This window comes from Palaemon carinicauda, chromosome 3 (genome assembly GCF_036898095.1).
Source record: "Palaemon carinicauda isolate YSFRI2023 chromosome 3, ASM3689809v2, whole genome shotgun sequence".
Classification (NCBI taxonomy): domain Eukaryota; kingdom Metazoa; phylum Arthropoda; class Malacostraca; order Decapoda; family Palaemonidae; genus Palaemon; species Palaemon carinicauda.
In genome coordinates this window covers 44,162,667-44,182,789 of record NC_090727.1, presented here as the reverse complement: position 1 = coordinate 44,182,789, position 20,123 = coordinate 44,162,667, and the positions used below count along the sequence as shown (strand labels likewise).

The window sequence follows — 20,123 nt, the reverse complement described above, 5'->3', positions numbered from 1 at the left end:
GCTGGAAAACAAACTTAGGATTTCAAGTGTTAAGATGGTTTGGACCTGTGATGGAAAGGCTTGAAGAGCACTTAAGAAAAGTAATTGATTTGGAAGTACCAGAAAGAAGACCCATTAGCAAAGCTCAGAAAATCAGGGGTAAAGGATCCTGATGAAGAACTGGACTTTATAGATATTTGGATAGAGAGTGTGTTAAACCAAGGAAAATCTAACTGAAATTTAGGGGATAATTTAAATGGAAAACCATAATTAGTCTTAAAAATATTGTGATTTGAGGATTCTTATAGTACTAATAATATTGTTTTTTAAATATTTAACTTAGCCGGTGAATATATAGCTGCAACTCTGTTGCTCGACAGACAAACTGTACAGAAAAAACTCGCCAGCGATCGCTATACAGGTTGCGGGTGTGCCCAACAGCGCCATCTGTCGGCCAGATACCAAGCTCTATGTAAACAAAGACTCAATTTTCTCTCTGTCGACGTGTCGACAAGACGTACTTTACTCGCTGTTGAAACCTGGAGTTTTTCCCATCATCTTTGGTGAAGTACTATATTCTGGTTTGAGCTTTCGCAGTGCAGGTGTTTTATCTTCATCTTAAATCTTGAACTCGTTTTGGATAGATTTAGTTATGGTGACAAAGAGAGTATGGACTTTCTTTCACTTTTAAATGGCCGACCCTTCCCTTAGACGGAAGTGTGTTTAGGCTTTTAGTAATTATCTTATCACGTTATAAATTAATTTTAGATTTTCCTCTATATATTTTATATCTCTCCGCCTTTATTAGGCCTCTTCGATTAACTTTCCATTTATTATAAACATATAATAATAAATTTTAATGTTTTGTTTATATGCGACCTTTCCTGAGAGTAGGCGGTCCTAACTTGGAAACCGAAGTTAAACAACGTTGAGCCCTTTGCAATCGTAAATAGCTTTTAAAGAGCTAATGATTTAAAACCTTTTAAATGAATATTTTTAATAAATATTTTATGAAAGAATTTCTTTGAATAGTCTTCGTACTGTTTTCAAAGATGAACTAACGTTTAGTTTATTTATACTACGCAGTTTGCGCTCTATCGTTACGATAGAGAGAGAGAGTATCACGGTTTCACTTTGCAGAAAGAGTAAATCGATTCTGACGTTTTGTTCATTATTCTTTCAAAGCTTAAATGTTTTAAATTCTTTTTTAAAGGAACTTTTTAATTGAAAAACCTTTCAGTTTTTTCCTTTGGTCAAATAACATGTTTTTTTGACGAAATGTAATTGGGCTCTTCTCTTAGGTGCGAAATCAAGAGAGAAAGAGAGAGAGAGATAGAGACGGAGGGAGAGAGGAGAGAAAACGTTCCGTTCAAGCGGGTAACGTTGTTCTCGAGTTACTCTCGTCCCTAGTCTCTGTACGGGGAGAAAGGATAAAACGTTTTTAGTTTTTTATTCTCGTCCCCAGGCTATGTGCGGTGAGAGATTGAAAACGTAGTTTATATGAACTAGTGTTTAGTCTCTTCCCCAGCCACTGAATTTTTTATCTTAAGATATGTTTTCTGTTTTTTGCTGGTATTAATGAGCTTGCATTATACGACTGATTTCGCAATTACTACCTTTTGATGAAGGGTAGAATTGCGTGCTTCAGGTAGAAATCAGTAAAAGTTTCGATTTCAGTGAAATAAGTGCAAAACAGGAAATCGAAGTGATAAAGTGATATTGCGCAAAGTGTTACAGTGTTGCGTCCGAGGGTTCGTCTGTTCGTGCCTGTCGTTCACCTAGTCCGGGACCTCTTGCAAGCTCCCAAACAGGCGAGAAGTAATGTCGAACGACTTATGGGTTCGAGAGGCCTTGATCAACGAACAGACGTTTCCCTCTATGGTATCGGGTGTATCTTATCAAGATCTCCCCTACCATAAGACGAGAGAGACGTTTTTTCTCCTCGTCATCCGAAGGCTTTTCGCATAAGAAACCTGTCACAAGGTTTCGAAGCCCTTAAGCGAAAGTCAGTCCTTTCAGGACAGGTCCAGCGTCCTGGTTACAGCCATTAGGACAGCTCTGACCCTATGCAGTCATCGGATAACTGCTCGCCGCCTAACAAAAGCGTAACACAGACTCCGAGAGTCTTTTTTGTTGGCAAAGTGTTGCGGTCACAGACGTTACCCTCGTCTCTTACCACAACCATTTCCGTTGATCCTTAATGGGTTGTACGGCAAGACATGCAGAATATGCTTGCCTCCCTTATGGAAGACTATTCTGCCGATTAGTCCGTTGAGTCTAGCCGTTTATCTCATCGATATCCTGGCTTTCAGCCAACCTAACGTTCCTTTGTGCTTCCTGTTGACGTTAGCGTAGCTAAGTCACGTCAGTCAGGTTGTTTAGAACCACACTCGATGCGGTCTCGTGTGGATTTTCAGCCGCATTTGGACGTTAGGCCACTTGCTGATGCTCCTGTTGACGTTCAAGACGTTCGCTAACAATCGGAGTTGACTTGTTTTGACGCTGTGCGTCAACCTCCGCATTCTAGAGTTGTTTTGACTGCTCAGTCTAGGCTGTCAAAGCAGTCTCGAGTGGACGCTGTGCGTCCTCACGCACCTGTTGTGGTTGACAGTTCAGTTGTTGACAGTTCACAGACTGTCAAGCAGTTACATGACGTTGCGTCCTGGTCCGCTACTAATGCACCAGGGAGTGTGGACTCTGCTTGTAAAGCATTGCCACCACGGTAGGTCTCTCCCTTGCTTGAGACTCAGCTTTTATCGGACAAGGTTCCTGTAGATGAGGAAGTTGCTGTTCCCCCTCCTACTGATATTCCCTTGAGGACTCTGTCAGATGGAGAGGAGCCTAAAGCTGCTTAGCCCTCTATGGACTTTAATTAAATCATGATGATTTTTTTTAAGGATCTTTGTTCGGATCTTTTTGTAACTGCTGCTCCTCGTTCGCCTAAACGTCAGAGCTTACACTAGGCCTAGCTACTTCGAAGCCGTTGTTTATAAGCTAGTGCTCTCTCGCTCTCCTAGAGAGCTTTACGTTTGCTAGGCGACTGGTTTATCACCAGGAGGAGTTTGGGGGATACAGCCTTTGCTTTCCCTTCTTTTAAACTGGCTTATAGAGCGAGAGTCTGATATGACACGAGAGAAGTTCTCGGCTTGGGAGTTCATGCCTCTGCCCAGATAGACTTCTCAAATCTCGTAGACTCTCCCTGGCGCCTGGCCAGGAGACGCTCCAAGTTTTTTACAGGTCAACTTCACAGCTGTTTTCGAGCCTTTGAAGTTTTGCTGTACAATTATGTCATGCATAAACAAGGCTTTCAGGGATGGAAAGCGGTACCGCCTCAGTCGCTAACCCCGTCTGTTGCCGCACCTGCTCCCGTAGACCCTAAATGGGCTTTGCTGCAAGACATGCAGTCCAAGCTTGCGTCCTTGATAGAGGACTTTAATGCGGAGAAGGTTGCTGCCGAACCTTCTGGCCAACAACCTTCCAACCGGTCGGTTGTGCGTCCTGTTGACGCTGAGGTAACCTTCTCGCGTCTACCAGTTGAGGTGGTTCCTCCACCGATGCGACCCAGTGTGGGTTGCCAGCCGCACGTTGACGTTAAGCGACGCTCGGAGGTGGTTGTTGACGTTCAGGACGTTCAACAACCAGCAGAGGTGACTTGTTTTGACGCAGTGCGTCAACCTCAGCAACCCGGTATGGTGTTGACTGCACAACCCAGACGGTCTAGACAGTCTCGGGTGGACGCTGTGCTTCCTCGCGCACCCATGGTTGTTGACAGTTCACAGACTGTGCAGCAGTTCCATGATATTGCGTCCGGCTCCGTCACGCATGCACCAGTGCGACCGGACTCAGCGAGCCAGACGTTGCCCACTCCGTTGCCATTTCCTCATCAGTTTTCGGATGAGGAACTATCTGATGAGGACGTTGCTGAACAACAAGACGATCAGCCCCCAGAATAGATCAAGCCCTGCTATCCATCCAGAAGATACTGAAGAAGGAACGCTGCTCAGTCAGGCTGTGGATGAGTCTGGTAGGGACGCTGTCATCCGTGGAACAATTTGTGTCACTAGGAAGACTACACCTCCGTCCTCTTCAATACCATCTAGCTTTTCTCTGGAAAAAGGACAAGACGCTAGAAGCGGTCTCGATCCCGATTTCCGAAAAAATAAAGTCTTGTCTGACTTGGTGGAAGGACAATATCAACCTAAGAGAGGGTCTTCCCCTGGCTGTTCAGACTCCCAACCACGTTCTCTTCTCGGACGCATCGGACGTGGGCTGGGGCGCGACACTAGACGGTCGGGAATGCTCAGGACTGTGGAACTCGAGTCAGAGGAGCATGCATATCAACTGCAAGGAGCTGTTGGCAGTACATCTGGCCTTGAAAAGCTTCAAGTCTCTCCTTCGAGGCAAAGTGGTGGAAGTAAACTCAGACAACACCACGGCCTTGGCGTACATCTCCAAACAAGGAGGTACCCACTCACTGACGTTGTACGAGATCGCAAGGGACCTGCTCATCTGGTCAAAAGGTCAAGACATCTCCCTAGTAACGAGGTTCATCCTAGGCAACTTGAATGTCATAGCAGATTGTCTCAGTCGGAAAGGGCAAGTAATTCCAACAGAATGGACCCTCCACAAGGATGTGTGCAAGAGACTTTGGGCCACTTGGGGCCAACCAACCATAGATCTCTTTGCAACCTCGCTGACCAAGAGGCTTCCAATCTATTGCTCCCCAGTCCCGGACCCAGCAGCAATACATATAGATGCCTTCCTCCTAGATTGGTCACATCTGGATCTCTACACATTCCCACCGTTCAAGATTGTCAACAAGGTACTGCAGAAGTTCGCCTCTCACGAAGGGACAAGGTTGACGTTAGTTGCTCCCCTCTGGCCCGCGAGAGAATGGTTCACCGAGGTACTTCGATGGCTAGTAGACGTTCCCAGAAGTCTTCCTCTAAGGGTGGACCTTCTACGTCAGCCTCACGTAAAGAAGGTACACCAAGCCTCCTCGCTCTTCGTCTGACTGCCTTCAGACTATCGAAAGACTCTCGAGAGCTAGAGGCTTTTCGAAGGAGGCAGCCAGTGCGATTGCTAGAGCAAGGAGAGCATCCACCATTAGAGTCTACCAATCGAAGTGGGAAGTCTTCCGAGACTGGTGCAAGTCAGTTTCTGTATCCTCGACCAGTACCTCTGTAGCTCAAATAGCTGATTTTCTCTTATACCTGAGAAAAGGACGATCCCTTTCAGCTCCCACTATCAAGGGCTACAGAAGCATGTTGGCATTGGTCTTCCGGCATAGAGGCTTAGATCTTTCCAACAATAAAGATCTTCAAGACCTCCTTAAGTCTTTTGAGACCACCAAGGAGCGTCGTTTGGCTACCCCTGGTTGGAATTTAGACGTGGTACTAAGATTCCTCATGTCAGACAGGTTTGAGCCGCTACAATCAGCCTCCCTGAAAGATCTCACTCTAAAGACTCTTTTCCTGGTATGCTTAGCCTCAGCTAAAAGAGTCAGTGAGATTCATGCCTTCAGCAAGAACATCGGATTTTCGTCAGAAAAAGCCACCTGTTCGCTACAACTTGGTTTTCTAGCCAAAAATGTGCTGCCTTCTCGGCCTTGGCCTAAATCTTTCGATATTCCCAGCTTATCGGAGATTGTAGGCAATGAACTAGAAAGAGTCTTATGCCCGGTGAGAGCTCTTAAGTTCTATTTAAAGCGTACCAAACCTTTACGAGGCCAATCTGAAGCTTTATGGTGTTCAGTTAAGAAACCATCTTTGCCTATGTCAAAGAATGCTTTATCATACTTTATCAGACTGTTAATACGAGAAGCTCATTCACATCTGAGTGAGGAAGACCGAGCTTTGCTTAAGGTGAAGACGCACGAAGTTAGAGCTGTTTCAACTTCCGTGGCCTTTAAGCAAAATAGATCTCTGCGAAGTATAATGGACGCAACCTATTGGAGAAGCAAGTCAGTGTTCGCGTCTTTTTATCTAAAGGATGTCCAGTCTCTTTACGAGGACTGCTACACACTGGGACCATTCGTAGCAGCGAGTGCAGTAGTGGGTGAGGGCTCAACCACTACAATTCCCTAATTCCATATCCTTTTAATCTTTCTCTTGAAATGTTTTTTAATGTTGTTTTTATGGGTTGTCCGGAAGGCTAAGAAGCCTTTCGCATCCTGGTTGATTTGGCGGGTGGTCAAAGTCATTTCTTGAGAGCGCCTAGATTAGGGGTTTGATGAGGTCCTGTTGTATGGGTTGCAACCCTTGATACTTCAGCTCCTAGGGGTCGATCAGCATCCTAAGAGGATCGCGAGGCTCCGTAAGGAAGACGTACTTATAAGGCAGAGTAATCGTTCAAGTCGACTTCCTTACCAGGTAACTATTTATTTTGTTTTTGTTATTTTGATATCTTCTAAAATGAAATAAAAACTCTTAGCTCATAAAATGTAAACATATATTACTGGTCTCTACCCACCATCCTGGGTGTGAATCAGCTATATATTCACCGGCTAAGTTAAATATTTAAAAATGATATTTTAATTATAAAATAAATTTTTGAATATACTTACCCGGTGAATATATAAATTAAATGACCCTCCCTTCCTCCCCAATAGAGACACAGTGGGACGAGGAGAAAATTGAATCTTTGTTTACATAGAGCTTGGTATCTGGCCGACAGATGGCGCTGTTGGGCACACCCGCAACCTGTATAGCGATCGCTGGCGAGTTTTTTCTGTACAGTTTGTCTGTCGAGCAACAGAGTTGCAGCTATATATTCACCGGGTAAGTATATTCAAAAATTTATTTTATAATTAAAATATCATTTTTTAACTTTAGAAGACTTTTATATTATGGGAACTTGACAGTGCTATAGTAATTTCTTATATTTAGTACATGTAATAGATATAAGCAAGTGTGGTGATATATATCTAAATATTTTTTATTTATTTTGAATATACACCAGGAAGGAAAGAGAACGGGCCTGGTAAATTTGGAACCGGTGTCAACAGCAACTATAATGGTGGCATGAAAAATCAGTTTACAAGAATGTATGGTGTCCATAGCTTCATGTCTGAAACACTGATTGACAATTTGAACATATACAAGCTCATTCAGTATATTGAGAAAAGTAAAATTGCTCATAAGGTAAGGAAGAATATCATGTTATTAAAGGCTAAATACTTGATTTCTGTGGTTTTAGATATTAATTTAACATATATAAATTTTCCCTGTTAATTCATAATATCTAGCGCTTATTCAACCCAATTTATACTTGATTTTATAAATTATTTGTATGCTGTTTGTGGGGTGAGACTGTGTGCCTCATCACTTATCATAGTTGAGCTTTAATATAAAGTTGGTAACCCCCCCTCATTATGGTCGAGGAAATTAATTTCTAGTTGAGGGGGAATTACAGAGAATAGTTGTCTTTTGTGGAGTTAATAATGATATGACACTCCAATATTTCCCAGCCAAATTAGTGATGAACCTTTTTGGTTTTAACTTATTCAACTTCTCATTATTCCTTGTCTTCAATAATTCAGACGTGTCTGCCTGGTTGTATGCACTAACCTAACTTCCATAGTCAGGTCTAGTGGTCATAATTACATAGAGGTCTTTCAGTAAGGTGCCGGAATGTTCACTGCGCCTTACAGAATCAAGATCCTCTATTAAAGTCTAAATTTTTTCAATTAATTGAATTCAGCATATAAACCCTTGTATTTTCTGTTGATGGATAATTTACACATCCCATATATTTTGGCTATCATTCATCAATGAATTGAAAAGTGCATGCAACTATTTCACCTCTTCCCTCACTTTATTTGACTTGCCTTTCATATCTTTTGCACTCCTGAAATGACCCATGGCTGCATGCTGAGTGGTAATTGCCTTGTTCCCATCTACTTTTCAGTAAAATTTATAGAATAATGCCTTAACCACATTTCTATGTTTTTGAGACGTCGATATTAGTTTTTGCAATAAAGCAATCACGTGAACAGATAAACAACGCTGGTGATGTCCTTAAGTTAATTCAAGTCACTTTGGTTTTGGCTCCTCTATAAAACGAGGTGTCAGTGTTTGTTTACTTATTGGTTTTAAACTCATATGAGGACATTCTTTTCTATATTGTTTTACTATTTCTTTAACTACTTCTCTATTGATTGATGGACAGCATATTAAGATGAAGTTTAGCAGGTAAGTGAAAGGAGAAAGTGAAGCACAAGTGAAAGGGGCAATGCCCCTATGGACTATCTCTTCTATAATTGATCATCACCTTCGAGATCTTTTGGAACTCTGGATATGGTCAGACTTGCCAAAATGGGCCTAATGGAACAGAAATAGCTGTCATTCATGCAACTATACATTACATAAGCTATACTGTACCAGTAAGAACAAAAGTAGTATAAGAACTCATATTTTAATGCTCTCATTTACAAATAGATATCTTTAATTCCAGCTGCATTCCTTTAGCCAAAATTTGAAGGCTCTGTAAAGTCACATGAAATGAAGTCTACAACAGAAAGCAGTTCCACCTCTGCATTCTTATCTCGAATGACCTGTCAGAAGTCTGGGAAGGATAAATCAAAAGGTAATCTTATTTCAGGGCTTCCAGTCATCCCCAGATCTAAAGTCAAGAATAAACCTTATCATTTGATTTCAGAGGTTTATATAGGTGGTTCCGTTAGGTAAATAAATGTATTACTGAGTACGCATGAGCAACTCAGTAGGACATTACCTATCATTCTTAATTATGGGGTACAGCACTTGTTTTCTATTTGCTCCGTAACTGAAATACAAACCACGCTATTTACATGGGATGATTACTTCGGCGCAGCCGATGACGAGCCATAAAGATTAACGAGGGTTTCCTACCCCACCGCTAGTTAGCGGGGGTTAGGGAAGGGTAGCTAGCTACCCCTCCCCCTCACACACCAGAGAATACTCCACTTTACTTTTGGCTCAGATAGAGATCGGAGGTCTCCGCTCCTATCCTCACTTGACGGCCATTATTGTTTTGTCTTTTAAATTACCTTTTCTTATACTTAATATATTTAAACATTATTGATGTTTATGTATATTTTGGTGTATAGGAAATAGTAAGTTTCCTTTGCTTTCGGTGTTGTGTACGTTCTACGAGAGTATCGCCGGCTTTGCAAGCCACTACGATCTTTTCTTGATCACGGCCTTTCACTCCCAGGCCACCATGGTTGCTCTTCTCTTGAGGTCGTTCACCTCTTACTCCGTACTACGGCTACGATAGCCTCTCAGGACCGAGTCGCTATTTCGTTTTATTTGTGTCAATTATTTTTATGAATATAATTGTGTTTTAACTTTTCTGCCCAAGCCTCAAGTCCCTTCGGGATTCAGTGATCCTTGGTACATTCAAAGTCAGTTGCATAATTATAATGTTATAATTCTGTTTTGTTAACCTTCGTCCCCCCCCCTCACCTGGGCATGCCGGGTGGGAGAGGGGGTGCGCATACCTTCTTTCGTTCTTATGTTTTTTCCCTCGAGGTTTCACCCGGGGGAATTTCTGTTAGATAATTATTCTGTTTTATTTTCCAGTTTGCTATGCTGTTTCTTCGTGCCTGTTGTGTGCCTTCGAAGCAGAGCTGTCCTGTTTATCTTAGGGAGTCGGCTTCGCCGCCGTCTCACAAGGCGTTCGTCAGGGGCTTTCCCTTCTCTTAGAAGTTCCCCCGTGACTACTGCCAGCTCTTCATTGCATCCTAGAACGATAAGGAGGTTCGCCTCCAGGGTAGTTAGTTAACTTCCCTTTTTACTTTCCTTGGTCTTTAGGCGGTTATGCTCTGGGGGCTGAGCGGCTGCCCTTGTGACTTGCTGAAGGGGCTGAGCGGTTGCAAGGCTAGACCATGGTACTAGCGACTATGCTCTCGGGGCTGAGCGGTCGCTTCTGTAGCTACGCTCAAGGGGCTGAGCAGCTACAGGATCAGTCTGGCCCTCTCTCGTTCGTGAGTAAGGCCGCACTAAGGCTCCTCTTCGGAGGATTGTTCCTGTTACGTCTGCTGATCTCAGGGCCTTTCGGGGCTCCATCACCAGTCTCTTCTACGAAGTGCTCACCTCTCGCGAGAGAGGCCACTCATAGAGACTCCTCTTCGGAGGATTGTTCCTGTTGACAACAGCTTGCTGTTCAGTCACTAGCACTTCGGTGTTTAGTGACAAGGAAACTTCGTTTTCTCTTTTTCCCTGACCCTTCGGGGTCTCGGAGCTCTAGTTACGCAGTTCCCTCAGGCTCTCGTAACTTTAGTCACTTCTACACTTCGGTGATTAGTGACGGAGAAACTTCGGTTTCTCGTTGCGTTGACCCTTCGGGGTCTTGCAACTAATCCTCAGTGTACCTGTGGCCTGCTGTATCCGTTCTTGACTGCAGACGCGCCTTGGGCGCCCACGCCCCCGTTATCTAACGGGCTCCTCCCTTCGGGGCAGGAGAGACTTTCTCACACCTTGAGTAAGTCCCTTAACCCTTTTACCCCCAAAGGACGTACTGGTACGTTTCACAAAAGCCATCCCTTTACCACCATGGACGTACCGGTACGTCCTTGCAAAAAAATGCTTTAAAATTTTTTTCATATTTTTGATAATTTTTTGAGAAAATTCAGGCATTTTCCAAGAGAATGAGACCAACCTGACCTCTCTATGACAAAAATTAAGGCTATTAGAGCAATTTAAAAGATACACTGCAAAATGTGCTGGTAAAAAAATGACCCGATGGAGGTTAAGGGTTGGAAATTTCCAAATAGCCTGGGGGTAAAAGGGTTATGTGCCAGGTATCACCTGCGCGCCAACGTTCCCTTACGCGCTAGCGCTCGACTGCTGTTCCTGCTGTTCCTGAGTCTTCCTTCAGAGACACCCTGTTCCAGTATTCAGTTAGGCTGCTACCAACGTTCCCTGCGTATTTGCGCACATCGTTGGGGTTCCTGAGATAGCGCACTGGCGCTCACTAGCGTTTCAGCCTACGGTGTCTCTAAGTCTCTTCTACGAAGGACACCTCTCCCGTTCGCGGGAAAGGTACCTCACAGAGACCACTCCTCGGAGTATTTAGCAGTCCCTCTGTTGATCGTTGGCTCTGAAGTAGACCTCCTGGTTCTCTTCAGGGGATGCCCTCCCTTTTAGGGACACATCCCAGTTCCTGATTTACGAGTTAGCCGACGATCTCCTGTTACACAGGGGCCTGCGTTCTTCACTCGCGCATAAGCGCTGAAGACCCCCCGCGTGATACGCGCTAACGCGTAAGCTCTGAAGATCGCCCTCGCGCGGGATGGTTTCCCGCGTGCGATCTCGTGATCGTCTAGGATCATTGGCCGACGATCTTCTGTTACGCGCCAACGTGTAAATGCTGTAGATCGCCCGCGTGCGGGATGGTTTTCCATGCGATCCCGCGATCGTCGAGGATCGTTGGCCGACGATCTTCTGTTACGCGCCAACGCGTAAATGCTGTAGATCGCCTGCGTACGGGATGGTTTCCCGCGCGCGATCCCGCGATCGTCGAGGATTGTTAGCCGACGATCTTCTGATACGCGCTAACTCGTAAGTATTGATGATCGCCCGCGCGCGGGATGGGTTCCCTCGCGCGATCTCACAATCGTCTAGGATCGTTAGCCGACGATCTTCTGTTACGCGCCAACGCGTTAATGCTGTAGATCGCCCGCGCACGGGACAGGTTCCCGCGCGCGATCGTCGAAGATCGCTAACCCGGCAACGGTCATTAGCCTGTGATCTTCGGATCCAGCGCTAAGCGCGCTAGCGCTTACGGTTTTCTTAGTGCGCTTAAGCGCCGAGGCTTGGTCTGTGTGCGGGATGGTTTCCCGCGCGCGACAACGAGGCCGTTCGCACGCGATCATCGACGGCCGTTAGCTGGCGATCTTGAGATCCGGCGCTAAGCGCGCAAGCACCTTAGTATGCATAAGCTCAGATGATCGTTCTGTGCGCGGGATGGTTTCCCGCGCACGGCAACGAGGCCATCCGCGCACGGTTCTCCGCACGCGATCGTCGATGGCCGTTAGCCGCCGATCTTCGGATTCGGCGCTAGGCGCGCGAGCGCCGACGATCTTCACAGTTCGCGTAAGCGCCGGAGATCGTTCCCTTCGCGGGATGGATTCCCTTGCGCAACCATTTGAGGCTCACGCATCCATCGCACGGATCGTCTGCTCGCGGTTTCCCGCTCGCGATCGTCGTAGATCGTCTGCGCACGGGCACAGAGGTTTTTCCTGCTTGTGATCGCAGACTATCTTCTCTCGCGCGAGCGCTGACAATCTTCGCACGCGCGTGAGCGTCGAAGATCGTCTGTGCGGGTGCGAATCGCCGACGATCGTCTTTCATAGTTGGAGATTACAGTATACATGCAGTCCCTAACTTACGAACACAATAGGGACCGAGAGTCTGTTCGTAAGCTGGATTGTTCGTAAGTCGTTAGTGTTAAATTTTGGTCTAGGGTAGGCGTAACCTGACTCAGATGTCTACGATTTTCAGCCGTAGAGGTCAACAAATAGCCCCATTTCATATAAAATAGGTTATTACAAATATTTTACTTTATCATATTACAGTAGTCTGTATAATACTGTAAAGTTCAGTACAGTAAGTTGTTTTTATTAACCTGTACTACACACTACATAATAGAAACTTGCACAAACAATCGGCCATACATATGCACTGCATTTCTGAATCAGCCGACTTAAAGTAAAATCGTAGTAAATATAGTGTACTGTACATTTAGTACAGTACTGTACATTAATTCCTTATTAAATAAATGCACTGAAAGCTATTTTATTGTTCCATTACCCATTTTTTTTTTTGCTAGAAACTTACGTAAACAAGCGGCCATTTGCATCATGTACTGTACTGTAATGTTTACCTTTTCACACGCTGATAAAATCAGCTGACTTGTACCGTACTGTATTTTCTGTATGTAACAGTACTGTGCATTTAACTGCTTCGTGGTTGTTTTGATAATGTTAAATAAAATGCAGAAGGTTAGTTTACTGAATTGTTTTATTTTAATTTTGATCGACGGAATCATTCTTTGTAGAGTATACGTCACGTATCTTTTGACGTCATATATTTGGCGGAAGCGCGCTGACAAACTGAATGATTTCCTTTCATTATGTTGCCGAGTAATCTTATTACAGCATTCCCATAATCAAAACACCGAGTAATGATATCAAGTGTTTTAGTGGTCTGTATCATTAGTTATGAGATTAGTACAACTTACCGTAAAGTTAAGAAAAAAAAAGTCTGATGTTATATTTCTTCTGGCGGAAGGCGAGAGGCAAATCAAGTGATTTTCTTCCGATCTGTTACTATTCCCATAATCGAAACATCGAATAAGGATATAAAGAATTTTTTAATAATTTTCAAAGAAATATGAAGATTTAACTGCATTAAAAATCAAAATATGGAGAGAGAGAGAGAGAGAGAGAGAGAGAGAGAGAGAGAGAGAGAGAGAGAGAGAGAGAGAGAGAGAGAGAGAGAGAATTTAAACTTGCGATGAAATCTACGGATGTTTACGAACATGTTTGGACTTCCGTCAATTTGTGTTCGTATCTCCGGATGTTCGTAACACGGATGTTCGTATCTTGGGGAGCGTCTGTACGCATGCGGGCACCAGGGTTTCCCGCTCACTGTCCTACTGTCTTCTCTCGTGCTAGTGCCGACGATCTTCTTACTCGCGTAAGCGCCGAAGATCGTCAGCGTTATTCTTCCGCGCGTGGGATGGTTTCCCACACGCAATAGCCGACGGCGCTAGCACTGGCGATCTTTTTTCGCCGAAATCGTTCGCGCGTGGGATGGTTTCCCTCTCTATCGCCCACAATCTTTCACACTCATACGCCAGCGATCTGCATACGCGCGGAAGCGCGGGGATCGTTCACGCGGACACCGATACGCCCACGCTCACTCTGGTACGCGGGCATGCGGGCGCGATTATACTGCTACGCATGCTTTATTCAAGCGCTACCCAGATCTGTGCTTTTCGCGCGATCGTCTGCGTGATCGGCGCACCGTTCTCCGACGCGACTGCGCCCTGTTCACATTAGGGCTTATGGCGGTCAGGCCACCTCCGCGTTTCCCTCCCCCGCAGCGCAGAGCAGCCCCCTCTCCGGAAGGGGGGGAGGTTTCCGGTCAGGTCAAAGGTCTCTTCTCCCTTCTTTGCAGGTTCTCTACAGGCTAACCCTCAAGTGTCATCTCCCCCAGAGGATCGAACGATTCTCTTCCCTCCAGAGGGACTCTCTGTCAGCACGGGGGTTGGTCGGCATCACTGGTGGGATGCTGTCGTCAGAACGTTCAAGCAGGCGATGAGCCTGTGCCTTCTGACTGGGGTCACTAATCAGTAGCAGCTTCCTCTCCCCCTGAAGGGGGTGAGAGGAGTCTCTGGCATAGTGTCTTCCCCAAGGACTATCCTGTCCCTTCGCGAATCCTTACGCAGGCTATGAGCCCTCCTCGAACTTAATCTCCCCTCCCCTGCGGATGAGCACTACCCATCCCCAGGAGGGTCGGAAGACCCGGTCCTCTCCCCCTTCACTCCGTTGGGAGAATCCCCGCCTCTTCCTGAGAGTTCTATCGTGCGGAGGGGGCGAAGCCTACGTCCTTCATCGCTGGGGTCCTGTTTCCCTCCTAGGAGGGATCCTAAGGCCCTGTTTTCCGAAAGGATCTGACAGGATCCAGTTGGACCCTTGGGGCATGTCTATGAGTCTCCCCAGGAAGAGCCTCCGGGGATGGGAGACATTGCTGCCAGTCCATCAGGAGGAGGAGCTCCAGGGGTCGGAACTGGCGTATCTGGCAGGTTCTGTCCCTCAGGAGAAACTTCAAGGGGATCCTAGATTCAGAGATTCCTCTTCGGTAAGGGAAGGATACGGTCCTGGACCGAGTTCTACTCACCCAAGGACTCCCTTACGCCAGCGCAGCTTGCCCTGGTCTCAGGGAATGGAGAGCGCCAGAGACTAGGCCGAGGGCCAGCTCTCCGAGCTTGTCTCCTTCAACAGTCCCGGTTGGTTTCGAGCCCCTCCCTCCTCCCTGGGTAGGGATTGGTGAGGGGACGGGCCCTCCGGGCGGAAGTCCAGTCCATGTCGGAGACACGCTCCCTCCATGAGGGGGCCAACGGGTTCTGAGGCCTCCTTAATCGTCTCCTTCCCTTCTCGACTCTGTACAGGGTTGTCAAACAGTCTCCGTTCAGCATTGCAACAGCGGACGCGGTCAGCTTTGCGGTGAGACCACAAGACTTCATATGTACTCTAGTCCGGTAGGACTCGTACTTCCGGTCCCGGTTCACCCTTCTTCAAGGAAGTACTTGGAGTCCGCCTGGAAGGCGGATATACCAGTTCGAGGGCTGTGCTTCGGCCTCTCCACGGCATCTCAACAGTTCTCCGATACTTCCTCTCGGATCTCTTCACGGGTTCTCAGCATCGGCATCCGGCCACTCCGTTTCCCGGCTGACGGGCCGATCCTGGCAGACTCGAAGGCATCCCTTCTTCGTCATCGGGCAAGCTCCTCGGACTTTACCAAGTTCTAAAGATCATGGTGGTCCTCGAGGAGTCCTCCCCGCAGCCCTCTCAGAGTCTGGTATACCGAGCCTGGTCTTAGGCTCCTATCTCCTGTAGCCTTCCCTTCACATCAGGGTACCAAGGCAGAGGAAGGTCGCGAGACCTTTCCTCACACGAGAAGACCCTCCAACCCAGGGTTGTTACGTCTCTCCTCCCTGGCCCGTCTGGTTTCTATAGTCGCCCCAGGATGAGTTCTCTCCAGTGGCGACTCGGGGCGCGGGGGAGTCGGGGGCACGTCTCCCCAGACGCCGAGACCCCTAGGGGACAACCGGTACAGACGAGCCCATAGGGGTGAGAAACAGACGAGGGCCTACAATAGGGAGTGGTCCTTCTCGTCCTTCCCCCAAACTTGATGCTGTCTTCGGACGTCAAAGGAAAGGGGGGGGGGCCCATGTTCTGATCCACGGGTCCTCAGGCCGGTGGTCAGAACCAGGAAGAACCTCCTCTAGTCCTACTAGAGACGGAAACCGTGTTTCTGGCACTTCAGTAGCTCCACCTAGCCTGGCGGACTACTCTGAGGTTATGAGGATCAACAACACCACAGTGATGGTTTTCTGGCCTGGACAAGGAGGTACTTTTCAGTACAACCCTCCCATCCTGCAGTAGAGACACCGGGATGGTCCGAGTCCCCCTCGGTCTCCTTAGCAGCTCGCTGGATTCCGGGCAAAGGAATGGGCTCGCCGATATTCTGAGCAGTGTGTCACGGACACCTCATTCCGAGTGGTCTTTGGATCTTCAAGTAGCCTACAAGTCCTGCCTCGGTGGGGCTCCCTCGGTGGACTGGTTCGCTACAGCACTGAGCTGCAAGCTCCCGCTGTGCTGCTCCCCGGTCACGGTTCCCAAGGCTCTCTGGTAGGATGCCTTCCAGCAACGGTGGGATACCATCGACGTGTTGTCTCCGTAGCTTGCTCCACTTCCCGCCGGGAGTCTATCCAGCATCTCCTCAAAGAGAGAGGATTTTCGCAACAAGTGGCGAAAAGAAGACCTGGACAACTGCGCAAGTCTTCCGCAGTAGTCTCCCAGGCGATAGGGCGAGTTTCTGTGGCCGGTGTCGGGGAGAGGGCATCCCTCCACACGATGCCGCATCCAGCAATGGCGGAGCCCCTAGTGGGATTGCGGGATAAATGTGCCTTTTCAGTTTCGACTGTGAAAGGCTATCCCTCAGCCGTAAGTCTTGCCTCCTGGCTCTAGGGACAAACATTTCTCCCCCCGCTGGAACTCTTCCTTCGCATGCGAAGCCTTGCCCTCTCCTGCCCTCAGTCGAAGGCGAGACCTCCTCCTTGGAACGTGGTTCGAGTCCTCGAGTCTCGAAAGAGACCCCCTGACGAACCACTACGTAAGTCCCCAGACCACCACCTTTCTGGGTAGACAGTGTTCCTGCTAGCCTATCTTCAGCCAAGCGAGTCACATGGTCTCTCTTACGACTTCGCCCATTCAAGGGGTTAGGGGGAGGCAACATTCAGGCTCGTCCCTGAGGTTTGTTGCCGAGACTCAGAATCCGGGAGTGCTGGACCTGTTTCGACTCCTTCCAGGGCTCGAGTCTCCGTCCTGTAGCAGATGACTCAGACCATCTCCTACCTTGCCGGTAGGGAGTCCGAGCTGGTGTCTTCAGAGAACAGCTGCAGTTCGTCTCCAGGTCCAAGCCTCGTTCGTGGATCCTGGGTAACGAGGAGAAGGGTCTCCAGGAGTACCGTCTCGGCCTGGATTCGCAGGATGCTACACCCTTTCTTGAATCCTGACCCTTCTCCGTCGCATCGCCGTAGAGCCCATGGTGTCAGGGGCTTAGACACGTCCCTGCCCTTCATGGAGCATCTTTCAGTGACGCAGGTCCTACAAGCGGGGATGTTGAAGCTTCAGACCTTCTTCTCAGGCCTTTACCTGCAAGACATGACCCACAGGATGCTCGATATGTTTCTATCGGCCCTGTGGTGGCTTCACAACAGCTGGTCTAAACCTCAAGCTCCTTGATGGACAAGTAGCAGAAGGTTGAGGGCATTGTTACCTGGTGTTAGTCTGCAAGAATGAAAAGATCTGTCTGGCCCTTATTCTTTTCTTCATCCTCTCCTCCCACGGAGAAAGCAGCATCCTGGGTTCTCTGCACAGCTGACCTCAAACCACTGCAGGTAGACCATGCTTCCTTGTGTTCCTAGTATTAGGTTTAATACTGTCATGTCCCCATACCCTGACGAGGTGGTATTGGGAGAGTCCTAGCCTGGATTCCCTTCTGAGGGACTCCAGGGCAACTGCCTGGGACAAGTCACTTTTCACCTTCGCACACACCTTACGTAGGCCGCGGCAGTTTCACAACCGCCAGCGAGGAGCAGGGATTCCCTATTGTCCGAGTACTTGATCGCTCGAATATGGAATCCCCGGGCAAGCCAAAGCCAGTATGGCCGGGACTTACCACCCTTCCTAAGGGTTAAGTCACCCCATGTAAATAGCGTGGTTTGTATTCCAGTTACGGAACAAATGACAAATTTGTAGATAATTTGTATTTTTCCTAACTATACAAACCTTAGCTATTTACAGTTATGTGCCCGCCAGCCCTGTCCCCCAAGATAAGTCCTACCTCTAAGTTAAGTGGAGTATTCTCCGGTGTGTGTGAGGGGGAGGGGTAGCTAGTTACCCCTCCCTACCCCCCCCCCTCTAACTAGCGGTGGGGTAGGAAACCCTCGTCAAAACTTTATGGCTCGTCATCGGCTGTGCTGAAGCAATCACCCCATGTAAATAGCTAAGGTTTGTATAGTTAGGAAAAATACAAATTATCTACGAATTTGTCATTTTTTCCACATATGGTTTTTCTATTATGTAGTTCATTTTGCCTGTTTATTTTTTATGCATACATTTTGACATTTTTTTTTTGTAAGTGCAATACCATATAGTGTTGAAATGCAGAGGATTCCTTTACTAACAATATTCTGTATTTATATACAGTAGGTTTTCTTAATAGTACAACTGTCTTAAGAAAGTTTAGCTGTTCATTTGGGGGTGGTATTGTCATTATTCACTGATGTTCTGTGTTAATTGTTGAGAGGTGCTATATCTATAGTTATTACTTCATTTACTCTAATGTTTTTCTTTTATATTTAGCACATTAACTACTTGGAAAAGGGAATTTACTCATACATTATTAAATGACTTATATTTTAACTTAACAACGGTTTTTTTCATGAGAAAGTGTTAAGAATTCTTGGTTCTTTTTTCAATCATTGAATTTATGTTACCTCATGTTAAGGCTAAATTGTTGGTTGTTTTTAAGGCAAGCTGGTGGAGTTTTTATTTATGTAATTGTTTTGATGTTACATCTGAATTAAAGTTATACCCTTTAAAAAGCTGGTTTTAGTGGGCTCATGGAATAACTTCCTTTAGTGGGAAGCCCTTAAGTTTCTTAAATTTTCAATCAAGAGGGAAGTGACAAACTCTGGAAAAGCTTAACATACAATATTTTTCAGAAAATATCATACCTGTAAGTAATGTTAATGAACGGGAGTCAGAACCTCCAGAAGAAGAAGCCGTAATGGGTTCTCCACTGATGCAAGTAACGGAACTTTTGCGTGCCCTTTTACACTCAAGTGAAGAGGGTCGTGTCGTTGTGTCAGTTGGGGCAACAAATAGAACGTCATCAGTCAAGTATTTGTTATTGAATCCAGCTTCTCAGTTCCACGATATTGTGAGAGAGTGCAGGTACTATTTTGCATTGCATTGTGTAGTCAGTAACACAGCATTGAAGTGTATTCTTTTGTTCTACTGTTGATTATGTTTGTACAGTTTATACAAGAATATGATTTTAAGGAAAGTAATTATTTGTAACTCTTCAAATCCATTAATTGAGTTGGTCCTTCTGGGATGTTTTCAGAAATGATGAATTAACCTTCTATGATAAATTGCAGTCAAGAGAAAATAACTGACCCCTTAAAAGTAAAAACTTAATTGCTATTCATACAAGCTATTGAGCAATGGGATTAGTAAAGATACACTTGTAAAGCTGTGGTTTAGTTCTGTGAAATATGAAAGTGGTTTCAAGGGTACTTTATTTTCATTTCAGTACTGTTGTAAGGAATTTTTATAGGCTTAATGAATATTTGTTTCATCACTAAACCAGTACTTCATCATGGTTGGGAAATCCGTTGACACTTCAGCCTTTTGTTAGATAGACAAAAGAAAAATGATAGTAGCCCGGCACATGTCCCAGCAGTCAACGCTTACTTTTCATGTATCTGTTGTGCTGTACATACCTCTGCAGAATCCTGTGATTGAGGCTGTTTTCGAGATTACCTTAAAGCATATAAAAGGGATTTTGTATGGAAAAATCAGCTTATTTTAAAGTTAGATTTATATTTTCTCATTTAACTCATGTCCCAAACTAAAACTTATTTTGATTATTTTAGATTGAAAATCAACATTGCTTCTACATTCATTATCATTATAAAGAGCTTCATTAGTTTGGCATTGATATCCAATAATTAGCCTTTTTGCAGGATAAAAATATTCATAGTACCAAGTGTGTTGCTATGAAGAATAAAAGTAGTTTTTAAATATTTAACTTTGCCGGTGAATATATATGTAGCTTACGTCTCCAACGGTCGACAGATTC

General features: G+C 46.0%; 1 long non-coding RNA gene and 1 pseudogene across 1 annotated transcript in view; one reads left to right on the top strand and one right to left on the bottom strand.

The window, feature by feature from the left end:
- The window catches only part of LOC137638264 (uncharacterized), a 466,810-nt gene that overhangs the window by 125,401 nt on the left and 321,286 nt on the right, over nt 1-20,123 (bottom strand). The gene's annotated exons all lie outside the window — the stretch shown is intronic.
- Nucleotides 1-20,123, top strand: part of LOC137638258 (ATP-dependent DNA helicase DDX11-like) — a 138,711-nt pseudogene that overhangs the window by 82,908 nt on the left and 35,680 nt on the right.